The following is a 9,341-nucleotide window of genomic DNA, read 5'->3' as shown; positions in this document are numbered from 1 at the left end:
GTCCCCCAGAGTTTGGGGTTTGACTACTTCAAACATAGACATCTACGCTACTAGATACATCTTCTTCACTAAGTGCAGGCTTCACCTCCCTCCCACTCCCACCCCCAAACTCATCCTGAAGTTGAGAATCACTGATTAATTGACCTGAATTCATAGTCACTGAACAAGGTTATTGGACATACACTGATTTCATTATCACATACCTTCTAAAAGTTAATGAAAGGTTTTTTATTAATCCAGGTTTTAATAGGCTATATTTCTTCATACCTAAAGAAGTAAAACTGGGAAAAAATTGAAAATAGTAACAGGAATTGATTATTTTTAATCTTTGTAAGTTCAAGTTAACTCAGTTTATTGTTTTGTATCTTTTAGACAGAAAAACGAAATCAGGCACACACAAAACCCGATTCTCCCTGTCCTCATGAAACCTGCCTCTAAGGATGCATTTGTATTTATTTTTTAATAGAAAAATTCTCTTCCTTATGGCTTGTCTGTGGTTCCTTTTCATTGCTGCAGGGTTTCCGAGCCTGGGAAGTGGGGCTTCTGGGGTCCAGGAGAGTCGGTGATGCCGGCGGATGCTGTGTCAGTGCCTCGCACGTGCCATCGTGGATCTTCCAGAGGTCAAGATTTTTCCTCCTTCTTTTGTTCTTCTTGTTCTAGCGGTATGAGATTGCTTCTCTCTTGTTTAAGAATCCTGATTAGGGATTTTAAATTATGTGCTTAATGATAACTGTAAGAGCAAGTTTTAAAAAGTTTACAGCAGGGCAGGAAATACAAAATAGTCACACTAATCTAAAAAACACCCTCAAAAATAAAATGCATAGACAAAATATCAGAAATATTTTTCATTATTTTCCTTGGTCGTGGGAGATTTTCCAATCTTCTTTCTACAATAAATCAAAATGAAATGCCATTTAACTTCAGAGAGATGTTTTTTTCCCTTTGATGATGAAAGCAAATAATGGAAATAATTAAATGAGAGTTTTATTACATTCAAATTTCTTTGCTGAACATCAATTCATTCTATAATTAAAAATTCATTTTATAATTTACACATTTTTAATTTATGAAGTTAAGTGTCCTTGTCACCTGGCCTCAGTCATCTATAGCAGGGAGCGGGGACAGGATGTTATGAACTGATGGTCCCCACAGTCCAGCCCCTAGTGCTCAGAATCCAGGGGAACTCTGGCACTGGACATTGGATCTCAGCATCAGCAATGAGCTGCATCATCTCTGACAGGAATGGGTGATAAGAACATTTCCCTTCACCATTTTTTAAAGCCAGGTCCTTGATTTTCATGGGCAGGGAGGGGAACATGGTTGGCGGAGTGGTTAGTTTACCACATCACATTTTCACATTTTCATCTATCATAATTTAGATCTTTACATTTCTGGAGTTGGTGATTGATAGCCTCCAAACACATAAACACTCTCCACCTGTACAGAATGCACCAGGGACTCTGCTCTCATAAAGTCAGGACCAAGGTAGAAGTGGATAAAATTCTAAAGCCCACTCCTTAGCAGTAGTAAGTCCCAGGATGGGCCATGACTACAGAAGGTGACAGTTTCTGGATGCTGTTAGTTTGCAGCAAATTGAAATTTTGTGGTTTTATCTATTACCAGAAAAGCCCTCCAAAAAAAATGTAGCCAGTGGGGAAGAAAGCAGGAGTCCCACCGTCTCATTTTTAACAAGGACCAGCTGAAAAATGAAGGCACACACCACACAAACCATCTTATGTCTGCCAATTCATTTCCTGGCCCCAGAAGAAAAAAAAAAAAAACCCTCGTGTTTCCTCTTATGCAGGCCAAACATGGCAAAGCACCAAGGGAATTCTGAATGGAATCAATTGCACTTGTTACTAACTGAGTTTTCTTTTATTCTTATATTACCAAGGGCTGGATACTCAGCTGCAAGCAATTATAATGAAGAGTTACTGAGTAATGGTTTCCAGATTGCTCCATGATGGGGCATTAATTGAAAGGGACAATTTAAGAGCTTAGGCCATGTAAATGCATTTCTTATTCTGTCAGATTGAGAAATTTCTGGATGCAAAAGGCTGAAATACTTAGAACTGATAAAGACTTAATAATGCCCATTTAAGCCAGTATTTTCAAAACGAGTTTCATGTTTTTAAGAGAACAAATATTAAATGGTGAACCTGTGAGCTTGTTCATTCAACCAGGAAAATGATCTAAATAGCACACTGGCATGCTGCACTTCTGTTATAAACATATACATTGTATAAAATGTGACTTGTTTAGTCTGTTGCATTGCAAAGCCAGTTAAATTGGCAAGTAAACTTTCATTTTTCAGTTCTCATGCTATTATGATGCATATTGAGCACCCTCTCTTGCTCTCTTGCTCTCTATATATGCTTTAAAATTTTAAACAGCATTTAAAAACACATAAATGAGTTTTATATGTGTATGCATGCTTTAAAATTTAAAACATTTCTAAACAGATTTGCATGCATACGAAAGTGGACCTTCTCAAAAATTATCTGTGAAGTCCATATCAGAAAGCTTTATTTTGCCTTTTTTTTTAAGTGGGCTTTTATTTCCCTGAGCTGCATTAAGCTGTAATATTTTCAAAGAGATTCTCTGATATGCCACATTAAAGATAAGTATCATAAGACAGTAAGACAGTTAATGCCGAGCAAGGAAGAAAATCACCAGCTCTCTCTCAAAAAAAAAAAAAAAGAGTAGTACTCATTTTTAAAGTCTAATATCAGACTTCTGCATTAGTACTAGTTTTGTTTATGAAAAAGAAGGAAGAAAGAAGAGAAGGAAGGAGGGAGAGAAAGAAAGAGAAAGAGAAAGAAGAAAGAAGGAAAGATGGATGGATGGATGGTAGACAGAAAGAAATAGATGCAGATACAATTTAAGACATGAATTCATCATTGAGGAGAGATGGACGCCACTGCTCTTTCTCATTCTGTTTTCTAAATCTGAATTGCCATCTGAGATTTGAACTTTTACCCTTCCTTCTGCCTTCAGTCTGGCATTCTGGATTTGTGCACAGGAGCTGTGGTGCTGATGGTAGACTTCTCCTAGAGCCTTGACACAAACCATGACATGGATGGCAAAATAGGCAGAGGAAAGAAGTTGTCAGCCTGGGGAAATTGAGAGCATTCAATCCAAGAGAATGAAAAGGAAAGTTCAAGCAGCAGTGAAAAAATCTGGTGGTCTTTTCTGCTCACTCTAAAGTCAAGGTCAAGCCCCATCAGAATGTCCCAGACAAGTCAAAAACACAACCACTTGAAAAGTGGATGGTCAATTTGGGACAGGGTTGAATACCATCATAAGCAATAAAGTAATCTAAACTAATTATTCAAACAGAACTGTCAAGAATCCAAGATGAGATAGGGAAAGCATTCTTTGCCAGCAAATAGCATTGCCTCAAATGATCCCTTTTTAGTCACAAAAATCTCCACTATGTATCTGTCCTTTACTTTGCTACCCTTTCTTTTTTCCATTCATTGCTGAAATCTGACATTTTAACTGAAGGTTCAAAACCTCTTTATTTATTTCTAAGATTTAAGGGGAAAAGGTTTCTTTTTAAACATCCTGAATTTAAAAATAAATAAACTGAACAGGAAGACTTAGACTGTCTATTTCAATTGATCTTGTGATTTCTCATTTTGTGGATTGTACTGATAAATTATTATAAGTCACATCGTAATTTTGCCTAAGAAACGTGAGCATCAGCGGGTGTTTTTAAAATATAATAGGGGCCCTCTTTCACCCAACCATTTCCTGGGCTGCTGCTTTTCCTAGTAGCAGCCAAACACCTGAACAAACCCAGGAATTCCAGGCCAAATGGTTCTGATAACAGCAGATCTTGGGTAGAACTGATTTGATCAAATAACTCATACAAAATGCAGCTTAATAGGTGTCCTTATTCTCAGGACTCCACTCAACTAGACAGAAGAGAGTGAAAACACATTCTCTTTTGATAATGTAGTTTATTCAAAAAAAATTTTGTACAAGTACATACACGCATATTTCAATAACATATGAGTGTAACTACTACACAGAGGGGTATCATTATAAACTTGGATCCTGAACATATACTTAATTTGAACAGCTTACAGAAAAGAATCAATGTTGCATGCATAAGTGTGCAGTGAAAAGTTTGGAAGTTGAGTTAGAAGGTTGGTTTAGTTTTGTTTTTTAACAGTTTCAAAGTTCCTAAAATGCAGATAGTATGAAGAAAAGAACTGATTTTCTACATGACTAAAAATTCAGGGTCGGCAATTTCATGCTTATGCTAAGCAGTTTGAATCAGTACCTGGAAAAATTAAGGTAATTCCTGTGTTTACAGGCTCTATTCAAGCAAGGCAGGAGTAACGTTTGAGAGGGATTAGCAATCAAAAATTGAAAATCTACCATCACCACACAAGCTTGCCTTTTCATTTTGTACAGATCATAAAATACGTAACACGGACCAGACCCTTGTCCGGCAAATGTTCACATCCTAATTTTTAAAAATAGCTTCTATACACAATTGCTCTCTTTGCAATAAAACAAAGATTTGTTTATAGCTACAATTTAATTAAGAACCTTTTCGAAGAGGAAGATCTGGAAACCAGGGATCTTATTTTTTCTTTTTTTCCTTTTTTTTTTTTCCACCAGGGTTGTTTGTTTATTGGTTTAATTTTCCCTGAAGTAAAAATACACTTTGAAATGTAACATGTCATTATGTAATTTGTAGTAACAAAGTGCAGGCCCTTGCACACGACAGCAAACAGGACCGCTCCGGCTCACAGACAGTCCCCATATCCACAGCCCCCTCCCCGATCTGATTAACAGCCTGTATAAACATTCAGCCAACCAGAACAGCGGCCAGTGCACAATTTGGTCAGCCATAAAACTGCCAGCCAAACACAGACACGGGGGTTTATGCAGAAATCTTAATTTGGGGGAAATGATCAAAACTGAGACAACATGGCACCCGGGGAGATCAGGAAGGGCTAACCTTTATTTTCATCAATCCCACCCCACCTCCCAAACAGCAAGGGATGCTATCACCACTGAAGGTGAAATGCTTAATAAAATGTCCCTGAAATACAATGTCACAGAGGGAGCATCGTCATGAGCTCCAATCCCTGAAGAGCAAAATCTAAAAGGGAAAAATAAGCTTCTATTTTAAGGAGCAATTTTAAATGGTCTGAGTTTTTTGGGAAAGGTCCTATTTTGACATATCCAGAATGGATTCCCTCCATCAGCATGTTTTCTATTGATACAAGAAAACATGTTTTCTATTGATGCAAGAAAAACTAATATGTATTCTAACTGTGCAGAAATTGGTGAAATTTATACAAAGGGTGTTTTGTGTGTGTGTGGTTTTTTTTTTTCCTTCCCACCATTTTCATTGCTCTTGGCAAAAGACTTTAGACCCTTCACATAATGGAAAATTCAAAATGTTCAATGTAAATCAAATAATTAGTAAGAAACAGGTTTTTTAAAAAAAATTTTTTTTTAGAATACTCTCACAAGACAGCAAACTTGTTTTTTCTAGCTTGGGACAGGGTTTCATAGCTCACTTTTGAGACTATATAGCACCCAACTTTTATCAGAATTGAGTCTCTTAAATATTCTCTTTTTTGAAAATATGCTGGTGGTAATCACAGTGATGGAATTAACTATAGCAAAAAGACATTGCGTTAGTCTGGTTCCTTTCTCCTCAACAGCTTTTTGCTAACTGGTTACTATAGAGCATTGGGCTTCACAGAAATTTTTCATAATTTTCACCTTTGTTCTAGTCTTGCTCCTTAATTTGGAATCTCTAATTTGTTTGGGAAAAAACAAAAACAAGAAAGCATGATCAGCCACCTTAACAATGCTCTCCCACTGGGTTACCCACGTCTTCCTTGGTATATCTAATTGTGCTCACAAGCATTTATTTTTTCCTCTCATAAGAAACCTGCATGCTTTTCTCTGGGTGGCTTTCTACTAAAGAAATGAATAACTAAACATGATGCAAGCTCCAAATAAAATGAGAAAATGTATAGACATATTGAATAATTATTTTTTCCAGGCCTTAGGCAAACCACTTGCCATTTCATTTAATTCTCACAAAACCTGTGAGTTAGGTATATGTATTATCCACACCTTTTTTTCCCCCAGATTAGGGAACTGAAGTACAAAGCGTTTCAGTAATTTGCCCCCAAGCCACATAGCATGTGAACAGCAGAGCGCGAGTACTAGCTCAAGCAGCCTAACTCAAGAATCAGTCTACTGCCCCTCCTAGATGTGATGTTATTGCCTTTGTTGAGAGGTAGCTATGTCTCAGATCCTTGGGGTCATTGCAAAGAGGTGGACAAGGAGCCCTCCATGATGATTTCACTTAGGCGGTAAGTGAGGTAGCCTGGTGAATCTAAGGAGCATCAGTTTCAGAGTTTGAAAGCTATGGGTTTCTTCACAAGCTCGGCCACTGATTAGCTGCAGGACCTTGGAAATGTTCACTCACATCTCCAAGCTTCTGTTTCCTCATCTGCAAAAAAGAAAAAATTTTGTGAGAGTTAAATGAAATGTCATTTTTTTTAATGCTTCACAAACATATAGAAGATTTTCAGGTCTTCTTTTCTCTCCCCAAGCTAATCATTTATACCACTTTGTGATCAGTTTTAATCATTACAACATTACTAATATACTTTATAAAATTACCTTTCTAGGGTATAACGTGATGAAAGAATTTCATATCTAAACAAAATTTTAAATAGAATATTGGGTACTTTTTTAAAATTCATTGGATCCCACTACATTGCAGATACTCTAAAAAATGAGTTAGGTCTCCTAAGTATGGCTAAAAAGTAGGCACATTTGCCTTCACTCCAAAAACCAGCAAGATAATTTCTAACATTCACGAATGTTCATTTCAAAAGCATGTGGTAATTGCATGTGGGCTACTCTTCGGTCAGCAAGTTAAAGAAGAGCACAGATGTCAAAGAAGCTTCCTCTCTGATATCATCCATCAACTTAGGTTGTTGGACCTTCTCTGTCACAGCCTGCCTCCAGCTGATTCTCTCTCATTGTTGGAAAAAGGGAAAAATGAGCAAAAACTACAACATGCAATACTTCAAATCATTGCCCTAAATGTTCTTCCAACTCTGTGAGTTACATAACCTTAACCTATCTTGAAAACCACAGTAGATTTCCATCTCCTTGGGATGGCAGAAAGCAACAGAATATTCTAAATGACATTTTCAGGTTTATGGGTTTGACATATCTTTCAAGACATTTCAGAGTTTTCCCCACTTCATCCCCCAACACCTCCCTAGGAGCACTTGCAGAGAGCAGGCCTAACGTTTTCGATGATAAATTAGTTGTCAATATATAGACAAGTTGCTTTTTCCAAAGCCTCTTGGAGCAGAAGCATATTCTACTTCCTCTCAAAGGCCCTAGAACTACCTGTGTACTGGCATGCTCACAAGAAAATTTTTATTCACAAGAATAATCTGTTGAAAGGAGGATAGATTTTCAAATGGAGTTTCAAATAATCCTCACCTTTGAGATCATCTGTGCTCACAGCCCAGTATTTTTACAAGATGAAATGATTTACAGAATCAAGCCTGGAAAAATTGGAGGGCAACTCCAAAAGGCAAAAACATGTTACCGAGTCCATCATTCATCCTGCCAGGGAAACTTTTGTAGTTTCCAAACTGTTATGAGACACCGCTCTCTATCCAGGGCAGAGGAATCGTTGAAAAGGGAGGAGGTATGCTGGCCACACAGCCAGCATGGAGAGCTGGAGTTTTTGGCAGGGCACTTCCACCCCAAAAGCAGACAGAGTCCTGGAAGGGCGTTCATGTAAACAAAGCAGGGAGATAGCTTCAACTCTGCAATGAGGCGCAACCTTTCCCAGATCAAAGCCTGGATCACAGAGTCAGCCCTGAAGAACTGAGTGTCCTTTCTGGAACATCCAACTCCAGGGGAGAGACTTGAGCTGGAGCCACAACCTCACCACCTGTAGCCAAGGACTTGGCACGTGAAAGCTGTCACAGGGTGGGGAGCCTGCAGCTACTCCCACAACAGAAGATCAATGGAAAGACAAGACAACACAGGGAAGAAAGGGTTCTTCCTCGAGATACTGAAGCTGAGATCGTTTAACTAAAGCTTGCATCCAGGCAACCCAAGCTCTCTATGCAGTGTTGAAAGGGGATGGAAATCAGTACAGGGTCATAAGTTCTGAAGCCAGGTTGCTGGGGCTTTGACTCTCTACTCTGTGTTTACTAGCTAGATGACCTATGCCTCAGCTTCCTTACCTTCAAAGGGACCTAATAATGCCTCCTCCGTAGGATTTAATGAGTGACTGGGACACTAGAAAGCTCTCAAAATGTTGCTGTTATTATTTGAAGTTACACAGACTTGGGTTTGAACCAGGTTTGGCTACTTAGCGCTTTTGTGAACTTGGAGAAATGACAATCTTTGGGTGAACTCCCCAAGTGTAAAATGGGTGTTAATATGGCCCTTGCAGTATTGCCATGGTGATTTAATTTTGTATGACACACAGTAGGTATTCAGTAATTGGCACTTCTGATTATCTTCATTTTTCCTGGTTTCCGACAGAGAAACCCAACAGGACTGGTGAGACTGGAAGAAACACAGCCAGTAAAATTTAGGATCCTCTTAAGTCCCCAAAGCTTCATCCATATGCAAAAGAGACACATCCCCAGGGAAGACTGGGTCCTGGATGTTTTTAAATACACAACTTATTTTATTTTAAGAGCAAAAAGAGAACCTGGAAGCGTTCCCAAATTTAACATCTGCAGGCAGATAGGATGACGAAATGTATTAGTACTGAGGAATAACTTTCTCCTGTCTTCTTGGAAAACATCTGGGGTATTACCCTCCCGTCCACTTATTCCCCCACCTCTTACCCCAACGCTGACTCTCGGCAGACAGTTTATCAGCGATAAATGGAAACACCTGGGCGGCAGATAAGGCCACCTGAGTGTGATCAGCTGAGGAAACCTTAGGGACGCGTGCCACTCAGTATTTCTTTTATCACGCCAGGCAGGGCAGAAGCACAATCTAGCCTGTGACAGATGGCAAGGTTCACTTTCTCATTCATTCATTCATTCAGTCAGTCAGTCAGTCAGTCATTCAAACAACCTCAGGAGGTCAGCAGGCCCAGCTCCCTGCCTGAAATAGGTCAATGCCTGAGCCACCAGATGAATTAGAAGGTTATTGATCCTGCTTTTAACCACATCTGCAAAAAGGCATTCTAGAAACTAACTCTGTGTCTTGTTCAAATATTTAATCACCCTTTCTTTTGTGAAACCAAACCCCCTCCAGCTACAATTTCTCATCTTTATAGAGATGAGAAATATCATCTT

General features: G+C 38.7%; 1 long non-coding RNA gene across 1 annotated transcript in view; it reads right to left on the bottom strand.

The window, feature by feature from the left end:
- Positions 1 to 3,945: 3,945 nt before the first annotated feature.
- Positions 3,946 to 9,341, bottom strand: part of LOC141410014 (uncharacterized) — a 29,853-nt gene continuing 24,457 nt past the window's right edge. Inside the window, exon 2 of the long non-coding RNA XR_012433214.1 lies at positions 3,946 to 6,496. This is a non-coding gene — a long non-coding RNA (uncharacterized lncRNA). The remainder of the gene's footprint in view (positions 6,497 to 9,341) is intronic.

Source organism: Macaca fascicularis, chromosome 3 (genome assembly GCF_037993035.2).
Source record: "Macaca fascicularis isolate 582-1 chromosome 3, T2T-MFA8v1.1".
In the NCBI taxonomy this organism is placed as follows: Eukaryota; Metazoa; Chordata; class Mammalia; order Primates; family Cercopithecidae; genus Macaca; species Macaca fascicularis.
This window is presented reverse-complemented; position numbering and strand designations above follow the sequence as displayed.